Genomic DNA, 23,611 nt, shown 5'->3' on the forward strand with positions numbered 1-23,611 from the left:
TAAAAAACATTTGTAGTTTAAGTATTGTTATCCCAAGTATGTTATGGTCGTTTGATGATATTATTATGACAACCACACATATACATTTATGAAAATGAAAGTGAAAGTGAAGTTGCTAAGTCGTGTCCAACTCTGCGACCCCGTGGGCTGTAGCCTACCAGGCTCCTCTGTCCCTGGGATTCTCAGGCAAGAGTACTGGAGTGGGTTGCCATTTCCTTCTCCAGGGGATCTTCTCAACCCAGGGATTGAACTCGGGTCTCCTGCATTGCAGGCAGTTGCTTTAATCTCTGAGCCACCAGGGAAGCCCATATAAATGGAGTCTTCTAGAAGGGGTAGTACACAATTTGCACTTGCAAACATGGCACTTCAGGTTTCTTACATGTATTTTCTATGCCATAGAGAAGTGGGAATACTAGTATACATGATATCTATCCTGAATTTCCAAAAGGAGTTGCAGAGGAAAATAACAGTGTCTTTCCTAATACATATGGAATAGTCAGTGTTTAAAATTTAAATTTTTATTTTTCTTTCCCAATATCAACTACTCCATTTTTAGTCATTCCACCCACATTAAAAAAAATTAAATTATCCTTTATGGAATTGTGCAAAAAAAAATCTAAAGGTATCTCAAATATTTTTAAAAAGCTCCTGCTACTGTGGTTATCTGATTCATATCATAAATAGCTATGCATCTCTAAGTATGAAAAAAAAATCTTGGGATAGAAGTGAAGCACGTACTTAAAACAAAATCTTCTGTCCAGTAGCTGTGTCTGAACAGAATAATGATGAGCCCCAACTGAAACACCCAACAATAATCACTGTATATACACCAGTCCCCAGTGAGCTGTATATTAATATCTGGCAATTCATGACAGAATTCCTAATTTCATAGCAGCTCTAGGCATGAATAAAGATTTATTAAGGTAGTCAGTAAAATATTCCTAAACACCAAATAGTTTTTTAAATTTTCCTATTCTGCTTTTGGAGATTAAATAAAGCCTGTATTATGATACTAAAAGATACTGATTGAATCAACACTTAGCATCATATTAAGTTCTTTCTATTTAATATAGCCAAAAGTTAGTATCTATATTTATACTCAATTTTTTTTATTGCCAGGATAAAAACTAATGGTAGGAGTAAGGGTCCCTTTCTTAATGTTTTTCTTTTTTTTTTCTTTTCTGTTTATCTCCAAGTTTAACCTCCACTCTCTCCCCGCACAACTCCCTATCATCTGCCTTCATGATGGCAGAAACTCTGGAAGCTTTTCTGTTTTCATGAATAATTTTAAATTAAGAGATTATTTAAAAATATATTTAATATGAGCTTCTGGTATAGAGAAATGGCTTCTCTTTCACTAGACTTGAAGGGATATATATATATATTTTCCCTAAGACAGACATCTGACAGAATATAGATAAAATAGATTTACATTCATAACCATACTATAGATATAGAAGATGATTTTGAAAATTAACACACAAGAATTGATGGTACTATATCTAAAGGCTTATATCATCATTATCCATTCTCCCTTATCTAAGCAAAGAAGTCTTCTATTCCTATTTTAGCCCCTTTTCTGGTAGTCAGGCATATCTTCAGATCAAGATGAACATGTCTACTTCTCCAAAGACTGACCCATCATTTCAATTCTTTTCTATAATGCCCTTCCCTCAAAAATGTTCACATCTGAATGTTTGCAACCTATGTTACCTTACATGGTGAAAGGGACTTTGAAGATGTAATTCGATTTACTGACTTCAATATCATGGAAAAAGCAAGAGAGTTTCAGAAAAACATCTATTTCTGCTTTATTGACTATGCCAAAGCCTTTGACTGGTGGATCACAATAAACTGTGGAAAATTCTGAAAGAGATGGGAATACCAGACCACCTGACCTGCCTCTTGAGAAACCTGTATGCAGGTCAGGAAGCAACAGTTAGAACTGGACATGGAACAACAGACTGGTTCCAAAAAGGAAAAGGAGTATGTCAAGGTTGTATATTGTCATCCTGCTTATTTAACTTCTATGCAGAATACATCATGAGGAACGCTGGGCTGGACGAAGCACAAGCTGGAATCAAGATTGCTGGGAGAAATATCAATAATCTCAGAGATGCAGATGGCACCACCCTTATGGCAGAAAGTGAAGAGGAACTCAAAGGCCTCTTTATGAAAGTGAAAGAGGAGAGTGAAAAGGTTGGCTTGAAGCTCAACATTCAGAAAACAAAGATCATGGCATCTGGTCCCATATCACTTCATGGGAAATAGACGGGGAAACAGTGGAAACAGTGTCAGACTTTATTTTTTTGGGCTCCAAAATCACTGGGGATACTGATTGCAGCCAGGAAATTAAAAGACGCTTACTCCTTGGAAGGAAAGTTATGACCAACCTAGACAGTATATTAAAAAGCAGAGGCATTACCTTGCCAACAAAGGTCCGTCTAGTCAAGGCTATGCTATTTCCCGTGATCATGTATGGATGTGAGAGTTGGACTGTGAAGAAAGCTGAATGCTGAAGAATTGATGCTTTTGAACTGTGGTGTTGGAGAAGGCTCTTGAGAGTCCCTTGGACTGCAAGGAGATCCAACCAGTCCATTCTAAAGGAGATCAATCCTGGGTGTTCATTGGAAGGACTGAAGCTGAAGCTGAAACTCCAATACTTTGGCCACCTCATGCGATGAGCTGACTCACTGGAAAAGACTCTGGTGCTGGGAGGGATTGGGGGCAGAAGGAGAAGGGGATGACAGAGGATGAGATGGCTGATGGCATCACCGACTCGATGGACATGAGTTTGAGTGAACTCCAGGAGTTGGTGATGGACAGGGAGGCCTGGAATGCTGTGATTCATGGGGTCACAAAGAGTCGGACACGACTGAATGACTAAACTGAACTGAACGGAAGATGGGGAGATTACTGTGGGCCCAATTTAATCACAGGAGTTATTATTTATTTATTGCTAAAAATAGAAAACATTTTCTAGACTATGGTCAGAAAGATGTGAGATGAAAGAAAGATCAGAGAAGCACAACACTGTTGACTTTCAAGATGGAGCAAGAGTCCATGAGCCAAGGAATGTGAAAATCTAGAAAGGGCAAGGAAATGGAGTATACCTAATTTCTTTAGAAAGGAATATAGTTCTCTAACTCTTACATTTTAGCCTAGTGAGACCCCTCTCAGCCTTCTGATCTACAAAACTGTAAATAATAAACTGTGCTAATTCCTAAGTTTCTGATAACATATCCTAAAGGAAAAGCATTTCTAAGAATAAATAGTGCCTTTTTCCCCAGCATTAAAATAAAATCCTGTATTTTAAAGACACCTCATTTGAATATTATATACTCCGTTGATAAATTAAGAACTTTTTATTTCGATTTCAAAATATGCTTTTCCTCAGGATACCTTTAAATAAAGATTTACTGTAACGAATTTCAAATATAATGTTATTAATATTTAGAATACAATGTAGTTATGTGGAGTTTTTTGTATCTCACTTGTTATATAAACAAAAATGCACCAATAATTCTGTCTATGTTAAATTCTTCTTAAACTTGGATATAACTCTCATGCACTAACTTTGTATTCAATTATATCTGTTGGGTATATAAAGGATTACATCACGAATGGATAAATGAATGCAGGAATTAAATGAATGAATCCTTAGTTATGTATTATAACTAAAAAATATCTCACTACCTTCTGAGTCATCTTAGAAAGGCCCAAAGGTCTGTGTCTCACCAACGAATCTTTTATACCAAATACAGTATCAAATATAGGAATAGTCAATAAATTAGTTTTGAACCATTACATTTTGTTTCCTTTGATCAAATTTATATTATACTATTACTCAAGTATGCTTATTCTATGTATATATATATATTTTTTTTTTTCAGTCGCTCAGTCGTGTCCAACTCTCCACGACCCCATGAATCACAGCACGCCAGGCCTCCCTGTCCATCACCAACTCCCGGAGTTCACTCAAACTCATGTCCACAGAGTCGGTGATGCCATCCAGCCATCTCATTCTCCGTCGTCCCCTTCTCCTCCCGCCCCCAACCTTTCCCAGCATCAGAGTCTTTTCCAGTGAGTCAACTCGTCGCATGAGGTGGCCAAAGTATTGCAGTTTCAGCTTTAGCATCAGTCCCTCCAATGAACATCCAGGATTGATCTCCTCTAGAATGGACTGGTTGGATCTCCTTGCAGTATAAGGGACTCTCAAGAGTCTTCTCCAACACCACAGTTCAAAAGCATCGATTCTTCGGCGGTCATATACACAGGCTTATATAGTTTTAAAGTTGTACAAAATAAAAGTCTGTGTATATATAAGGATAGTCCATTAATACCTTGATTACTGGACTGGATTAATGTTTATTATTTGATATTAACAATATAAATCATTTTTCTGAGCATGAAAAGAACTACTTATAAAGTTATATTTCAGAATATAAAACACTGATTGATTATATCAGTATACCACTTTCCATTCTCTGTTTCATTTATTTTGTCTCTTATTTCCTTCCTCCTAAAATTTTTAGCTACAATTGCTCTTTTTCTAGTTCCTTTAAGTATAAATTTGACTCTTTGGGGTGATTTTTCCCGTTTCTTGAAGTAGGCCTGTGTTGCTATGAACTCCTCTCTTTGAACCAATTTTGCTGCAAGCAAATAATTTTGGTATGTCATATTTCATTTTTCTCTAGGTATTTTTTATTCTCCTCTGATTTCTTTGATGATCCATTGGTTGTTCAGTAGCTTGGTTTTTAATCTCTATGTTTTTGTAGTTTTTCCTATTTACACTTACGATTGATTTTTGAACTGAAGTGTGTCGCTCAGTTGTGTCCAACTTTATGACCATATGGACTGCAGCCCACCAGACTCCTCTGTCTGTGGAATTCTCCAGGCAAGAATATTGGAGTGGGTAGCCACTCCCAGTTTCATACAATGTGGTCTCAGAAGATCCCTGATAAAATTTCAATCTTCATAATTTACTAAAACTTGCTTTGTGAACTAATGGGTAATCTAGTCTAAAGTACTTTCCATGTGAACTGAAGCAAATGTGTATTCTGTTGTTTTTGGATGGAATGTTATCTTTATATCTATCAAATTCATCAGATCTAATTATTCACCTAAGTTTGTTTCCTTATTGATTTTCTGTAGAGATAATCTACCCATTGATGTAAGTAAATGTTAAAGCCCCCTATCATATTACTGAAAATTTCTGTTTTGGTCCTTTAATATTTGCTTTACATACCTTAGTGTTCCTTTTTTGGGGTGCATATACATTTATAAACATTATTTCTTCCTTCTGGATTAATTATTTTATCATTATATAATGCTCTTTGTCTTTTTTTAGTCTTTGTTTTAATAGCTATTTTGTTTGATATAAGTAGAGCTAATCCAGCCTTCTTTTTATTTCTATTTGCATGGATTATTTTTTTCCAAATGTTCATTTTCTGTGTCCTTTCTTTTGAAATAAGTCTGTTATAGGCAGCATATAGATGGGTCTTTTTAGCCATTCAGCCACTTTTTGACTGACAAATGCAGTCTGTTTACCCTTAAAGTAAATATTGACAGGTATAAACTTACTGCCAGTTTGCTAATTTGTTTCCTGTTTTTTATTGGTAATTCCTCACTGTTCCTTTCTTCTCTTTCATTTTTCCCTTGTGATTTAGTGGTTTTCCTTAGGATTATATTTAGATTCCTTCATCATTTGCCCTTGTGCATTTAATAGAAGATTGGAACCAGTATGTTGTTCCATGTCCGGTTCTAACTGTTGCTTCTTTACCTGAAGACAGATTTCTCAGCAGGCAGGTAAGGTGGTCTGGTATTCACATTTCTTGAAGAATTGTCCACAGTTTGTTGTGAAGCATATATATATTTGAATTTTATATGTATGAATTTCCTGTGTCTATATCCAACCTTCCCTCCACTAGTATGGATATTAAAAGAATTGACTATAGTTAAAAAAATAAAAATACAAATAAACAGGAAATATATTGTTAATGAGGATCTACATTTGGAACTGAAGCAGACCAAAACCAAAGTAACACATGTATATCTAGCAGCCTCACTAATTTACTGATAAACCATTGAATCCCTAAAAAACAAAGCAGTTTTGAGCTAACAAACTTCTATGTTCCCTCCATATTTTCCTGGTCTCTCCCAACAATAATTTTCCTGTCCCACTACTTAGCATTTATTCTAATCATGCCAGTTTCCTCTTGGTCACCTACTGATACTCCTCTGCTGTTAAAGATTTTGCTCATTTTACTACATGACAAAAGACCGCAAGAAGATGAAAAGCAGTGCTGAAGTGTACTTTCTCTCCAAAGTATTGAGCTTCTTCAGAAATGCTCAGGCCTAACAGTGATACTTATAGATCCTTCAATTCATGAAATAGAGAAGGGTTGGTTTTCATCTTTATAACTTATATACACATGCACATATTTCCAAGTCATTGGAATAGATACAGTTATGTGAAAATGTATGCACTTTTATTCTATGCAAATAAGAATTACAGTTTATTCATCTTTGAGTTCTGTTGTTTAGTAGACTGCTTTGCACAGTGTGAAAAGCTATAATCCTATCAGATAAATGTGAAATATATGTACCCACTTAGCACAAAACTATTGCTTCAATAATCATGGTCACATTTTAGAGGAGTTCTTTGAGATAAGAGTTAAATATACTGTGTCTCAATTTCTTTTACTTTATAAATGGATGCAAGTATATTATTTTTACAGATTCATTTCTAGTGAAAATCTTTGGATCTTTACATTTATCTCACTAATATTACTACTACTGCTGCTGCTGCTGCTTAGTTCCTAGACTCTTCTTTAATGTGTTCCAGATGAAACTTTTCCCTTAAAAGCTAAAAATGATTTATACAGTTATGAAATCATTAATAATATCACAATGAGTCCAGAACATTTTGATTTTCTACAAAAGTAGTTTTTAGTTTATTAATAAAAAACTATATAGAGAGCCTGATAATAGTTTTCATTAATTACCTGAAATATTTGGCACATTTTATTTGGTAGTCCAATTCTCTGATGAAATTCTAGTAGACTGTGGTTCATGGAAACCTTATCTTGCATCAAAAATAATAATCCCTAGTAACAATCTGCAAGTAAAAAAGAACTTGAAAAAGCTTTGACAATGAATCTAGTCAACTACATCACTTTGCTTTTGAATCCCTAAACATTTCATATGCTAAAGAATTGTTCTTGCAGATCCATAAACAACATTTTTCTTATTTGACAATTTCAGCAGGTATCATATCTGGGAAAATAACCACTCTTCAGAATGCTGACGCCGATTTTTACTTCTGGTTCATTTTTACTTCAGTGTTCAATTGTCTTATTGTAATTATTCATAAAATATTAAAAATATTATTGAATATTAAACCCATAATGTAAAGGAACACAATATTTATAGTTCACTTTATAAGAGTTACCTGAAGAATACATAAATAAAATTGATCAGAATGTCCCAAAATAAGTGACAAAACATTTTGTGATGATCTCCTTCCCCTTCTATTTTAAGTTACTTCATATTTCATCTGCCTTTCCATAAGTCCTGTAAGTAATTCTCCAGATTTACTCCAGATGATCTAAATCACCAGATGGTCAATACAGAAATCAGACTGATTATATTCTTTGCAACCAAAGATGGAGAAGCTCTATACAGTCAGCAAAAACAAGAAGAGAGGCTGACTGTGGCTAAGATCATGAACTCCTTATTGCCAAATTCAGACTTAAATTGAATAAAGTAGGGAAAACCACTAGAACATTTAGGTATGACCTAAATCAAATCCCTTACAATTATACAGTGGAAGTGAGAAATAGATTCCTGGGATTAGATATAATAGAGTGCCTGAAAAATGATGGTCGGAGGTTTGTGACATTCTACAGGAGGTGGTGATCAAAATCATCCCCAAGACAAAGAAATGCTAAAAGGCAAAATGGTTGTCTGAGGAGACCTTGCAAATAGCTGAGAAAAGAAGAGACGCTAATGGCAAAGGAGAAAAAGAAAGATATACCCACTTGAATGCAGAGTTTCAAAGAATAGCAAGGAGAGATAAGAAAGCCTTCCTCAGAGATCGATGTAAACAAATAGAGGAAAACAATAGAATGGGAAAGACTGGAGATCTCTTCAAGAAAATTAGAGATACCAAGGGAATATTTCATGCAAAGATGGCCACAATAAAGGACAGACATGGTATGGATCTAACAGAAGCAGAAGATATTAAGAAGAGGTAGCAAGAATACACAGAAGTTCTATACAAAAAAGATCTTCATGACCCAGATAATCACGATGGTGTGTTCACTCACCTAGAGCCAGACATCCTGGAATGTGAAGTCAAGCGGGCCTTAGGAAGCATCAATATGAACAAAGCTAGTGGAGATGATGGAATTCCAGTTGAGCTGTTTCAAATCCTAAAAGATGATGCTGTGAAAATGCTGCACTCAACATGTCAGCAAATTTGGAAGAGTCAGCAGTGGCCATGGGACTGGAAAATTTTCATTTCAATCCTAAAGAAAGGCAATGCCAAAGAATGTTCAAACTACCACACATCTGTACTCATGTCACACATTAGCAAAGTAATGCTCAAAATTATCCAAGCCAGGCTTCAATAATACATGAACCACAAACTTCCAGATGTTCAAGATAGATTTAGAAAAGGCAGAGGAACCAGAGATCAAATTGCCAACATACACTGAATCACTGAAAAAGCAAAAGAGTTCCAGAAAACATCTACTACTGCTTTATTGATGATGCCAGAGTCGTTGACTAGGTGGATCACAACACAATGTGGAAAATTCTTAAAGAGATGGGAATACCAGACCACCTCACCTGCCTCTGAGAAATCTGTATGCAGGTCAGGAAGCAACAGTTAGAACTGGACATGGAACAACAGACTGGTTCCAAGTCGGGAAAGGAGTAGGTCAAGGCTATTTATTGTCACCCTGCTTATTTAACTTATTTGCAGAGGACATCATGTGAAATGCTGGGTGGGATGAAGCACGAGCTGGATATAAGATTGCCAGGAGAAATATCAATAACCTCAGATATGCAAATGACATCACCCTTATGGCAGAAAGCGAAGAAGAACTGAAGAGCCTCCTGATGAAAGAGGAGAGCAAAAACGTTGGGTTAAAATTCAACATTAAAAAATGAAGATCATGTATCTGGTTCCATTACTTCATGGAAAATAGATGGGGAAATAATGGAAATAGTGAGAGACTTTATTTGGGGGGGCTCCAAAATCACTGCAGATTGTGACTGCAAACATGAAATTAAAAAAAAAAAAAAGCTTGGAAGAAAAACTATCTCTAACCTAGACAGCATATTAAAAATCAGAGACATTGCTCTGCCAACAAAGACCATCTAGTCAAAGCTATGATTTTTCCAGTAGTCATGTACGGATGTGAGAGTTGGACTATAAAGAAAATTGAGTGCTGAAGAATTGGTGCTATTGAACTATGATGTTGGAGAAGACTCTTGAAAGTCCCTTGGACTGCAAGGAGATCAAACCGGTCAATGCTGAAGGAAATCAGTCCTGAATATTCATTGGAAGGACTGATGCTGAAGCTGAAACTCGAGTTCTTGGCCACCTGATACGAAGAACTGACTCCTTGGGAAATCCCTGATGCTCCACAAGATTGAAGGCAGAAGGAGAAGTGGACAACGGAGGATGAGATGGTTGGATGGCATCACCAACTCAGTAGACATGAGTTTGAGCAAGCTCCAGGAGTTGGTGATGGACAGGGAATTCTGGCATGCTGCAGTCCATGGAGTTGCAAAGAGTTAGACATGAGAGACTGAACTGTACTAATTCTCCAGCTGATTAGTCTAATTCCTTGAGCACTTATTTCATTATATAATTCCTCATTAGAAATGACATATATCTGCATTTTGGAATAATTTTATTTGGCAACTCACAAACCACTACATCTGGTATATGTTACTAGCAAAGCAGGATATTAGGCACCAGTATTTTTTGTTTTCAGTCTGTTTCTTAGCATTTCTGAGCCCTTGGTACAGGGAGACTGTCTGACCCTACATTTTCTCTTATTTCATCCAGTATGAGCTAGAAAAAAGACTGTTATTTGGCAGATTAACAGCACCTGGTATGACTTCTTCAAGGTTGGTCATTGAGCAGACTACATGCAACCAATGTTTTGCAAGGGCTGGATTCTTCATGGTGCATGCATTTTAAGACTCAAATGTGCAATACTATTTCTCTCTTCACTGCATTCTCAGTTTTGTGTGATCCCTGCTGATGGAATTATTGAAAACCTTGAAAGTAATGACTGGAATGATACTTTCTCTTAAATCATCAAAATTCACTTTTTGTCAGAGTTAAGTGTTTAGAAAGCAACTTAATTATGCTAGATCCTGCACTAAAACTATTTTTTTTTCTTAAAGCAAGAAAATATACTTTGTTCTTATTCCACGGTCCTTGTATTATTTTATTCTTCAGTGATTTTGCTTCAAGACATTTTATGCATTATAACCTTTAGTTGTGACATGAAATTCTTATAAGATGATTTATTAGGAAGGCACACTTTTACCTTTAATATGTCAAAGAATCATATTTCTAGATAAAACATCTTTTTAGGTTTTCTTCTAGGGGAATAGACATAGGAAGTTATGCTGTCTGAATGATGGTCACTCAGTGGTATTATTTCACTAGGGAACTCTTTTTCTTTTAAATGATTATTTAATGACATAATATGATCTAGTTCTTGTGCAAAGGAGAAAAAATTAGGCATTTCTTACCAAAAAAAAAATATGAATTCTCTATCACGTGGAGATGAAAGTATAAATCAATTTCAAATTATATGAGACTATATTAAAATACGAAAGAAAGGTTAAGAGCACAGGATATAAAATTTAGGGACCAGGGTGCTCAGAGTAAAGAATTTTGAACTGGGTGTTGAAGACTAGTAGTTGAAAATATGTAGCTGAGTCTGACTGGAAAGTCTAGAGCAAAGTAAAATCTATAGTTATCGGTGCAAAGGAGGTTAGAAACTTATCTGCTCATCTGTTACTGAGGTCCTCAGTGAAGAACAGGGGCAAAGTTTGGGTGTTTGAGGTACAAACAGGAGAGTTTATGTTGAAACCTTGTAGAATATCAATTTTTAAAATTTTGGATGAAAAAACAGGGACAAAGAAGACTAAGATGTGATCAAACAGATGAGAGAATATTTAATAGAAAACTGTCAAAGGCCACTGAATGTTGGAAGGGTGGGAAGCATATTCTGATGTTTAAGATGTGCTCAGCTGTATCAATGGATGTGGGAATTTAAAGTCTGAAAAAAATACTAATGAGTGTAGCAACCAAAAGTTTAGTATATCCTTACTCATAAATTTCAGGAAAGAACAAATTAGACTTCTGTGAAATAGCTAGTTCTTCAGGTCTTAAGTTGTAAAGATTGCTTCCTTTTATGTTCCTACAGTTTCACTATAACTATTGTCCACAGTCACTGCTTCTTCATGGTGGACACTTTTGCAAGCACTGTATAGCTTCATGCTCTGGAGGCCATTGGCCTCCACATACACATGCATACATGATGTGGATTAAGCAGAGACACCACATAAAATAAAAATCTATCCCTGACTGGTTTACATTATTATCTTCTTCATTACAAAGAATATCTACTGTTCACATCTGCTCATCATATACTCTCCCCTGTTCTCCTATAACAGCAGCTTAGTTTTTTTCAAAATTTCATACTATTATTCCTTTACATAAGTATACATTAGATTTGATTATTGATCTTTTACATTATTCTTATATATTAATATTAAAATAAAATTGAGTTAAGCTTATTTTATCTCTATATTTGAACTGTATTTCTAATAGGACATATTTTTAGAACAGTAATGATTAAAGTGTATGTGTATTTTAGTTGACAGTTATAAGGGTTCTACAACTCATATTTCCACCAGTAATTACAATGAATTCAATTTCCCCACCTCATCAACCTGCTTATTTTCATCATATTTAAATTTTTACTAGTGGGACACATGTTCTATTGTTGTTTAAACTGCACATTTGATTCATATTGGGATTTATTCTTACTGAAAATTTTGTTTTCTTCTTTTGTGAGGTGCCTGTTTCTATTTGGCATTGATTTATAAGACTTACTTAGGTATCACAGTTATTTATTTATTTAGAAAGTGAACAGACAGTAACAAAATTCTGAATTAAGACTTATTTTGTATAAAGAATTTGTCCTTGGTGACTTCAGAAACTAGCATAATCAGGTAACTACTTGCACTACTGTCCTCTATGAAAATCAGGATACAGGCAAGCACACAGAGCAAAATCTGCTCAGTTGTTACTGAGGTCCTCAGTGAAAATTACAATTTGTCTTGAATTATGAAATGAACTTTTCACATATTCTCAGTGCTATCTTCATTGATGCTTGTGAGTAAGAGTGTATATACATTTACTCATACTGTGAAAATGGATATATACTTAATTTTAATTACTAATTTTACTTGTGTATTTGGCATTATTTCCTATAGCATATTATGCTGCGAAATACATTCACATTGAATTAATTCTTCCCATTCACATTAATGAAAAGAACAGAACACATAATTTCTTATAAGAACAGTAAGAACCAAGTGCTAAAAAACCTGGCTTTCAGTTACGTAGATCTCTTAAGTAATTTTTCCACTAGCAAGTCAAATATTCAATCCACTACATCAGAGAAACATAATTCAATCTTTTATTTGATATAAGTATTTCCTTCTCATGAACTTTTTGCCCCTGGCATATTTCTTGCTATGAATGTAAAATATTTTAATACATTTATCAAAGAATTAAAAATGCTACAGATGTACCAGTGATCACAGTAATTATGAAATATCAAGCAATGTATGAAATATCAAAATTAAATCACATAATCCTTAGATTCATAAAATCCAGCAGGGACATTACGGTCTTTTGTAATTACTTATTTCTAACTACAAATAATAAAGACTCAAGTCTTAGAGAAAGAAATATTAATTTTAGAAAGATTTTTCTTTTCTCTCTCCCAGTATCCCTTCAATGGAATAGATAAATTTAACACACAATTCACCATATGCTAAATTTTCCTTACCTTAATTGTCATTGCCTTACTGATGGCAAAACTAGTTAAATATGCAACTAAATACAGAAATATCCTTTTTAAAATAAGGAGGAGATGGCTAGAAAATATTATGGGTCAAATTAGAATAAAAAATATTTTAAGCTGTATTTCTTCTGTAAATATTGGTGGCATTGTAACTAACATAAGACAGATACACAAAGGAGTATTACTCAGCCATTAAAAAGAATACATTTGAATCAGTTCTAATGAGGTGGATGAAACTGGAGCCTATTATACAGAGTGAAGTAAGCCAGAAAGAAAAACACCAATACAGTATACTAATGCATATATATGGAATTTAGAAAGATGGTAACGATAACCCTGTATGCGAGACAGCAAAAGAGACACAGATGTATAAAACAGTCTTTTGGACTCTGTGGGAGAGGGCGAGGGTGGGATGATTTGGGAGAATGGCATTGAAACATGTATATTATCATCTGTGAAATGAATCACCAGTCCAGGTTTGATGCATGATACAGGATGCTCGGGACTGGTGCACTGGGATGACCCAGAGGGATGATATGGGGAGGGAGGTGGAAGGGGGGTTCAGGATGGGGAACACATGTACACCCAGGGTGGATTCATGTCAATGTATGGCAAAACCAATACAATATTGTAAAGTAATTAGCCTCCAAATAAAATTTTAAAAAATTTAAAAAAAAGACTGACTAGATCTAGACTCATTCATTTTGAAAATCCCATCCCAAATAAAAATACATCTTTTATATAAGTAAATGGATTTTCTCTTTCAAAAAATACATCAAATAAAAACAATTTCAATTATTATAATCAGATGCTCCATAAGACAATTATTTTCTTATCTGCCTACTATGATTTCCTACTTTCCTAATAAGTCATCTGAAGAAAAGCCAATATGATTTGCTAGTAGGTACATGTTGTTATTGTTGACTATGGAAGAAAAATTTTTTTTAAAAATAACATTTTCATGGAATCATAAATGATCATTTAGCAGTTTTAGCAACAAAACTTTAAATATTATGAATTAGTATTTCAAATTTCTAAAGGGATCTTAAAGATTTGAAATAGCTCAACTGGAATTCCATCACCTCCACTAGCTTTGTTTGTAGTGATGCTTTCTAAGGCCCACTTGACTTCACATTCCAAGATGTCTGGCTCTAGGTCAGTGATCACGTTATCGTGACTATCTTAGTCGTGAAGATCTTTTTTGTACAGTTCTTCTGTGTATTCCTGCCACCTCTTCTTAATATCTTCTGCTTTTGTTAGGTTCATACCATTTCTGTCCTTTATTGAGCCCATCTTTGCATGAAAAGTTCCCTTGGAATTTCTAATTTTCTTGAAGAGGTCTCTTGTTTTTCCTATTCTGTTGTTTTCCTCTATTTCTTTGCACTGATCACTGAGGAAGGCTTTCTTATCTCTCCTTGCTATTCTTTGGAACTCTGCATTCAGATGCTTATATCTTTCCTTTTTTCCTTTGCTTTTCGCCTCTCTTCTTTTCACAGCTATTTGTAAGGCCTCCTCAGACAGCCATTTCGCTCTTCTGCATTTCTTTTCCATGGGGATGGTCTTGGTCCCTGTCTCCTGTACAATGTCACGAACCTCCCTCCAGAGTTCATCAGGCACTCTATCAATCAGATCTAGTCCCTTAAATCTATTTCTAACTTCCACTGTATAATCGTAAGGAATTTGATTGAGGTCATATCTGAATGGTCTAGTGGTTTTCCCTACTTTCTTCAATTTAAGTCTGAATTTGGCAATAAGGAGTTCATGATCTGAGCCACAGTCAGCTCCTGGTCTTGATTTTGCTAACTGTATAGAGCTTCTCCATCTTTGGTTGCAAAGAATATAATCAATCTGATTTTGGTGTTGACCATCTGGTGATGTCCATGTGTAGAGTCTTCTCTTGTGTTGTTGGAAGAGGGTGTTTGCTATGACCAGCGTGTTCTCTTCACAAAACTCTATTAGCCTTTGCCCTGCTTCATTCCGTGCTCCAAGGCCAAATTTGCCTGTTACTCGAGGTGTTTCTTGACTTCCTACTTTTGCATTCCAGTCCCCTATAATGAAAAGGACATCTTTTTTGGGTGTTAGTTCTAAAAGGTCTTGTAGGTCTTCATAGAACTGATTAACTTCGGCTTTTTCAGCATTACTGGTTGGGGCATAGGCCTGGATTACTGTAATATTGAATGGTTTGCCTTGGAAACGAACAGAAATCATTCTGTCGTTTTTAAGATTGCATCCAAGTACTGCATTTTGGACTCTTTTGTTGACCATGATGGCTACTCCATTTCTTCTAAGGGATTCCTGCCCACAGTAGTAGATATAATGGTCATCCAAGTTAAATTCACCCATTCCAGTCCATTTTAATTCACTGATTCCTAGAATGTCTATGTTCACTCTTGTCTTCCAAATCAGCAGATTTGGAAAACTCAGAAGTGGCCACAGGAGTGGGAGAGGTCAGTCTTCATTCCAATCCCAAAGAAAGGCAATGCCAAAGAATGTTCAAACTACCGCACAATTGCACTCATCTCACACGCTAGTAAAGTCATGCTCAAAATTCTCCAAGCCAGGCTTCAGCAGTATGTAAACCGTGAACTTCCAGATGTTCAAGCAGGTTTTAGAAAAGGCAGAGGCACCAGAGATCAAATGGCCAACATCCACTGGATCATGGAGAAAGCAAGAGAGTTCCAGAAAAACATCTATTTCTGCTTCATTGACTATGCCAAAGCCTTTGACTGTGTCGATTACAATAAACTGTGGAACATTCTGAAAGTGATGGGAATCCCAGACCACCTGACCTGCCTATTGAGAAACCTGTATGCAGGTCAGGAAGCAACAGTGAGAACTGTACATGGAAAAACAGACTGGTTCCAAATAGGAAAAGGTGTACGTCAAGGTTGTATATTGTCACCTTGCTTATTTAACTTATATGCAGAGTACATCATGAGGAACGCTGGGCTGGAAGAAGCACTAGCTGGAATCAAGATTGCCGGGAGAAATATCAATAACCTCAGATATGCAGATGACACTACCCTTATGGCAGAAAGTGAAGAGGAACTCAAAAGCCTCTTGATGAAAGTGAAAGAGGAGAGTGAAAAGGTTGGCTTGAAGCTCAACATTCAGAAAACAAAGATCATGGCATCTGGTCCCATCACTTCATGGGAAACAGATGGAAAAACAGTGGAAACAGTGTCAGACTTTATTTTTTTGGGTTCCAAAATCACTGCAGATGCTGACTGCAGCCATGAAATTAAAAGACGCTTATTCCTTGGAAGGAAAGTTATGACCAACCTTGATAGTATATTAAAAAGCAGAGACATTACTTTGCCAACCAAGATTCGTCTAGTCAAGGCAATGGTTTTTCCCGTGGTCATGTATGGATGTGAGAGTTGGACTGTGAAGAAAGCTCATCGCCGAAGAATTGATGCTTTTGAACTGTGGTGCTGGAGAAGACTCTTGAGAGTCCCTTATACTGCAAGGAGATCCAACCAGTCCATTCTAAAGATCAATCCTGGGTGTTCATTGGAGGGACTGATGCTAAAGCTGAAACTGCAATACTTTGGCCAACTCATGCGACGAGTTGACTCACTGGAAAAGACTCTGATGCTGGGAAAGGTTGTGGGCGGAAGGAGAAGGGGACGACAGAGAATGAGATGGCTGGATGGCATCACCGACTCTGTGGACATGAGTTTGAGTGAACTCCGGGAGTTGGTGATGGACAGGCAGGCCTGGCGTGCTGTGATTCATGGGGTCGCGGAGAGTTGGACACGACTGAGCAACTGAACTGAACTGAACTGAACTGAAAGGGATCTTAGTAGTAAGAGAACTGTGGTTGGGCAAGAGAAGTTAGGCATTCACTTCAGGTGCAGGATTTAGGATGGCGCAAATAACTCAGTTTTCAAGATGAATGTCTAAATGCAATACTTTAAAAATCCAACTTAATGCAAAAGATCAATGTGGAGAAAAATACAAAATTTGTAAATAATAAAAAGTCTGACTCTGCATTTTCATAACTCAACTACACTCTATTTCCTGTCCTATTAATAAAATACACTCAATGCCAGCTTAACTAGAATTAGAAAATTTGATTTCCTAACTTTACACTGTGCCGTGGGAGCAGACGTGAGAGATGCTGGCTCGGTGCAACTGACCACATGCAGAAGCGTGGCCGAGAGGAGCTACCCCACGTCCAAGGTAAGGTACAGCGGCTACGCTTTGCTGGAGCAGCTGTGAAGAGATATTCCACGACCAAGGTAAGAGAAACCCAAATAAGACGGTAGGTATTGCGAGGGGGCATATGAGGGCAGACACATTGAAATCATAATCCCATAAAACTAGTGTGATCTGATCATATGGACCACAGCCCTGTCTAACTCAATGAAACTAAGCCATGCCGTGTGGGGCCGCCCAAGACGGACGGGTCATGATGGAGAGGTCTGAAAAATGTGGTCCACTGGAGAAGGGAATGGCAAACCACTTCAGTATTCTTGCCTTGAGAACCCCATGAACAGTATCAAAAGGCAAAAAAATAGGATACTGAATGAGAAATTCCCCAGGTTGGTAGGTGCCCAGTATGCTACTGGAGATCATTGGAGAAATAACTCCAGAAAGAATGAAGGGATGGAGCCAAAGCGAAACAAATACCCAGTTGTGGATGTGACTGGTGATAGAAGCAAGGTACGATGCTGTAAAGAGCAATACTGCATAGGAACCTGGAATGTTAGGTCCATGAATCAAGGCAAATTGGAAGTGGTCAAACAGGAGATGGAAAGAGTGAACGCTGACATTCTAGGAATCAGTGAACTAAAATGGACTGGAATGGGTGAATTTAACTCCGATGACCATTATATCTACTACTGTGGGCAGGAATCCCTTAGAAGAAATGGAGTAGCCATCATGGTCAAAAAAAGAGTCTGAAATGAAGTACATAGATGCAATCTTAAAAATGACAGAATGATTTCTGTTCGTTTCCAAGTCAAACCATTCAATATTACAGTAATCCAAGTCTATGCCCCAACCAGTAATGCTGAAGAAGCCGAAGTTGAACAGTTCTATGAAGACCTACAAGACCTTTTAGAACTAACACCCAAAAAAGATGTCCTTTTCATTATAGGGGACTGGAATGCAAAAGTAGGAAGTCAAGAAACACCTGGAGTAACAGGCAAAAATGGCCTTGGAGCGTGAAATGAAGCAGGGCAAAGGCTAATAGAGTTTTGCCAAGAGAACACACTGGGCATAGCAAACACCCTCTTCCAACAACACAAGAGAAGACTCTACACATGGACATCACCAGATGGTCAACACCGAAATCAGATTGATTATCTTCTTTGCAGCCAAAGATGGAGAAGCTCTATACAGTTAGGAAAAACAAGACCAGGAGCTGACTGTGGCTCAGATCATGAACTCTTCATTGCCAAATTCAGACTTAAATTGAAGAAAGTAGGTAAAACCACTAGACCATTCAGACATGACCTAAATCAAATCCCTTATGATTATACAGTGGAATTAAGAAATAGATTTAAGGGTCTAGATCTGATAGATAGAGTGCCTAATGAACTCTGGATGGAGGTTCGATACGCTGTACAGGAAAAAGGGACCAAGACCATCCCCATGGAAAAGAAATGCAAAAAAGCAAAATGGCTGTCTGAGGAGGCCTTACAAATAGCTGTGAAAAGAAGAGAAGTGAAAAGCAAAGGAGAAAAGGAAAGATATAAGCATCTGAATGCAGAGTTCCAAGGAATAGCAAGGAGAGATAAGAAAGCCTTCCTCAGCGATCAATGCAAAGAAATAGAGGAAAACGACAGAATAGGAAAAACAAGATATCTTTTCAAGAAAATTAGAGATATCAAGGGAACATTTCATGCAAAGATGGGCTCGATAAAGGACAGAAATGGTATGGACCTAACAGAAGCAGAAGATATTAAGAAGAGGTGGCAAGAATACACAGAAGAACTGTACAAAAAAGATCTTCACGACGAAGATAATCACAATGGCGTGATCACTCTCCTGGAGCCAGACATCTTGGAATGTGAAGTCAAGTGGGCCTTAGAAAGCATCACTACAAACAAAGCTAGTGGAGGTGATGGAATTCCAATTGAGCTATTTCAAATCCTGAAAGATGATGCTGTGAAAGTGCTGCACTCAATATGCCAGCACATTTGGAAAACTCAGCAGTGGCCACAGGAATGGAAAAGGTCAGTCTTCATCCCAATCCCAAAGAAAGGGAATGTCAAAGAATGCTCAAACTACTGCACAATTGCACTCATCTCACACGCTAGTAAAGTCATGCTCAAAATTCTCCAAGACAGACTTGAGCAGTATGTGAACCGTGAACTTCCAGATGTTCAAGCAGGTTTTAGAAAAGGCAGAGGAACCAGAGATCAAATGGCCAACATCCGTTGGATCATGGAGAAAGCACGAGAGTTGCAGAAAAACATCTATTTCTGCTTCATTGACTATGCCAAAGCCTTTGACTGTGTGGATCACAATAAACTGTGGGACATTCTGAAAGTGATGGGAATACTGCCTCTTGAGAAACCTGTATGCAGGTCAGGAAGCAACAGTTAGAACTGGACATGGAAAAACAGACTGGTTCCAAATAGGAAAAGGAGTGCGTCAAGGCTGTATATTGTCACCTTGCTTATTTAACTTATATGCAGAGTCCATCATGAGGAACGCTGGGCTGGAAGAAGCACAAGCTGGAATCAAGATTGCTGGGAGAAATATCAATAACCTCAGATATGCAGATGACACTACCCTTATGGCAGAAAGTGAAGAGGAACTCAAAGGCCTCTTGATGAAAGTGAAAGAGGAGAGTGAAAAGGTTGGCTTGAAGCTCAACATTCAGAAAACAAAGATCATGGCATCTGGTCCCATCACTTCATGGGAAATAGATGGAAAAACAGTGGAAACAGTGTCAGACGTTATTTTTTGGGCTCCAAAATCACTGCAGATGCTGATTGCAGCCATGAAATTAAAAGACGCTTACTCCTTGGAAGGAAAGTTATGACCAACCTAGATAGCATATTAAAAACCAGACACATTACTTTGCCAACAAAGGTCTGTCTAGGCAAGGCTATGGTTTTTCCCGTGGTCATGTATGGATGTGAGAGTTGGACTGTGAAAAGCTGATCGCCAAAGAATTGATGCTTTTGAACTGTGGTGCTGGAGAAGACTCTTGAGTGTCCCTTGGACTGCAGGGAGATCCAACCGGTCCATTCTAAAGGTGATCAATCCTGGGTGTTCACTGGAAGGACTGATGCTAAAGCTGAAACTCCAATACTTTGGCCACCTCATGCGATGAGTTGACTCACTGGAAAAGAGCCTAATGCTGGGAGGGATTGGGGGTGGGAGGAGATGGGGATGACAGAGAATGAGATGGCTGGATGGCATCACTGACTCGATGGACATGAGTTTGAGTGAACCCCGGGAGTTGGTGATGGACAGGAAGGCCTTGCGTGCTTTGATTCATGGGGTCACAAAAAGTCGGTCAAGACTTAGCGACTGAACTGAACATTTCACTACAAAGCCATGTTTTTAAAAATCATGATATTTTGTGGTAACAAAAAGAAAGAAGGGTATCTATGATTTTGTATCTATCAATACTGAGATTAGAGAAAATGGTTGCTCCAAAGAGAAATTATTCTCAAAAAGATTAAATTTAATAAAATTCATTGATTACTATCTTTTGCTTTCTCTTCATTGATTCTTTCAATACAAACTAACAGTTCACAGGCATAATTTATTTATATTTTAAATATTTATTATATCATCAATTTTTTATTGGATATAATTTATTATTCACTAATATTTATGTGGCTAACTTCTATTTTGTGCTTCCCTTGAAGAATTAAACTTTCACTGTGAGAACCATCTGGAAATTTCAGCCATGCACCAGTCAATAAGTAACCAAGAAATGTAGTCAAATCACCTAGAGTAGCAGCCAATGTTAACTCTAAAACTGGTGTAGGAGTTGGTGGAACTGCTTAATAAGGTCAAATAAGGAATATTTTGAAGATACCCATTTCCAATAAACCACTGATTCTATCTTTATCTTTAAATCCAATTAGCAACTATTTTTGTGCCATTGCATAGTATATTTGTCCTTTCGACAAAAATTCTACTATTTGTTTAAAATATTTACTTAAGTAAAATTTATTCAGAATAGTTTAAAAGTAGAAAGCTGCACATTTAAGAAATAAGAGAACTCAGGTTAGGAATATGCTAAGCATGGCAATCTTATTTTAGTAAAGAGTTACTAAAACAGAGTCTGTAATGAAAAGCAGAGATAGTAGAAATAACTTACTGAAAGCAGATGGTTGCCATAGTGATGAGATACATCCACTTGTGTTGATTGAAAGGAACTAGCAGAGGCCACAGAGGATGGATATCTTTGGGAATCTTTTCCCCCAAAATTTTCTGTCCTAGTAAAAAAAAAATGGAGAGATTGAAAGTCAGGGAGAGCATGAAGATATTACAAATGAGAAAATTCTTCTTTAACCCAGCAATTATTAGCAGAAGGTAATACCAAAATTATGTGGTTCAAATGATGGGGCAAATATTTAATAAAAAGTTAATAAAAATTGAGCTGGTGTGCCCAATAGATTCTAACTTGAGTACTATTCTTTTGTGTGTTTGTGTGTTTATAGAAAATAATATATTTGTAAATTTGACACTACATAATCTCTTTCAATAAGCATCCAAACAGCTACTTTGGAGGCAGTCATCAATTGTATGTGAACTGCAACCATCCCAAGGATCTTCCGGCTCTACAGATTTCTTAATCAAGTCGGAACACTATTTTTTACCATGACAATGTCCTCTGTTACAATTTATGCTCATCTTATCACTAAAAAAATAGCAATTTTATCTTCAATGTTAAACATTTTTTTACTGAACTTACAATAGTATTTACAATGCTGGCAAATGTTTCACCTTCATCAAAATTTACTTCCAAAACTGTTATTTGGGAAATTCCCTTACTGGTCCAGTGGTTAGGACTCAGCACTTTTCACTCCCAAGTCCCAGGTTTAATCCCTGGCTGGGGAACTAAGATCCCATAAGCTGTGCAGCACAGCTTAAAAAAAATTAAAAAGTCAAAATTTTTATTTTATTATTTTTTTAACTTGTTCCAGTGTCAACTTTATTTTTTTTTGTAATTAATTTATTTTTTATTGGAGGCAAATTATTTTACAATATTATATTGGTTGGTTTTGCCATACATTGACATGAATTCGCCCCGGGTTTGATTGCATGTGTTGGATGAAATAACTGAACAATTATTAATTTAGCTTCTCTTCTATTTGAAGCGCCTGGAGGCACTGGCACTGGTATAAAGCTGGCGTCATGGAACCATTCATTTGGCTAATTCAGGCAACACCTTCATGGCTACTGTTTCACTTTTCATATGTGCACAAGGACATTTAGAGTGAAAAGTAAGCAAAATAATTTTAGGACAACCACTTGATATACTTGACAAGTCACGCTGCAGAGTTACATGTAAACCTTCTATACCCGCAAGTGGAAATCCTTGAGCCCTTCTTCTGAAGTAGATGGTGATTCTTCTTCAGCAGATAGATGTCTTCTGGTTTCTGTGTGGTCAGTTATATCACTGTGGCCTCCATGAATAGTAAACATCAATAGACATTATGTGTGAGCTACATATATGTCATCAACTTCAGTGCCTAGATTTTTATAAACACATACTTTCACTAACTTGTGCTCCTTACTTCTAAGAGGATTTATTGCAAAATAGCATCGTCAATCAATAAAACATAGTTGAGTACTATTCTTAACTGATTTGGTCATAGATGACAGAATGCAGTTTAAAACAGACAAGCCACTGGTTCCTGGAAACAAAAGTACAAGTATTCCTGTTAGCTTTTGGAATGTGAGCCAGGGAAGAGCACACAGGGTTCAAAATGTTTTTCAGTAAAAGAACCAACAAAACAAAACTATTGGTGCATACAAGAATCTGTAACCCTAACCAAATTAGTATTGTCTATAACCCGTGCCTTGAGCCTAGAGCTATTCATACCCAAAATACCAGCATACAAAATCATAAACAAAAAAGAAAGAAATATCCGACTTTATAAAAAGTGAGTAAGTACTTTAAAAAATAGTTTACTTGGACTACTTTTGGATTTTCACTATAAAATCAATTTCTCTTGAGTAAATACTTGTGGAAATATTTTTAAAAATTTTATTTTTGCATTGGGGATATATGTATCCCTATAACTGATTCATGCTGAGGTTTGACAGAAAACAACAAAATTCTGTAAAGCAATTATCAGTCAATTAAAAAATAATTTTAAAAATAATACATTTAGCAAGTTAAATTAGTTTTGATTGGGAAGTTGATTTGTGTCTAGGAGAGAGAAGAAAACAGACCTAACATAAAAATGAAATAAACTACACTCTATTGAAAACAAAAATAATGTCCAAGGAAATTTAGGACTCTGAGGGGATAGAATATGATATATGGATTT

The sequence above is a fragment of the Moschus berezovskii genome, chromosome 5, assembly GCF_049115385.1.
Source record: "Moschus berezovskii isolate FMDL1 chromosome 5, NW_MosBer_1.0, whole genome shotgun sequence".
Lineage (NCBI taxonomy): Eukaryota > Metazoa > Chordata > Mammalia > Artiodactyla > Moschidae > Moschus > Moschus berezovskii.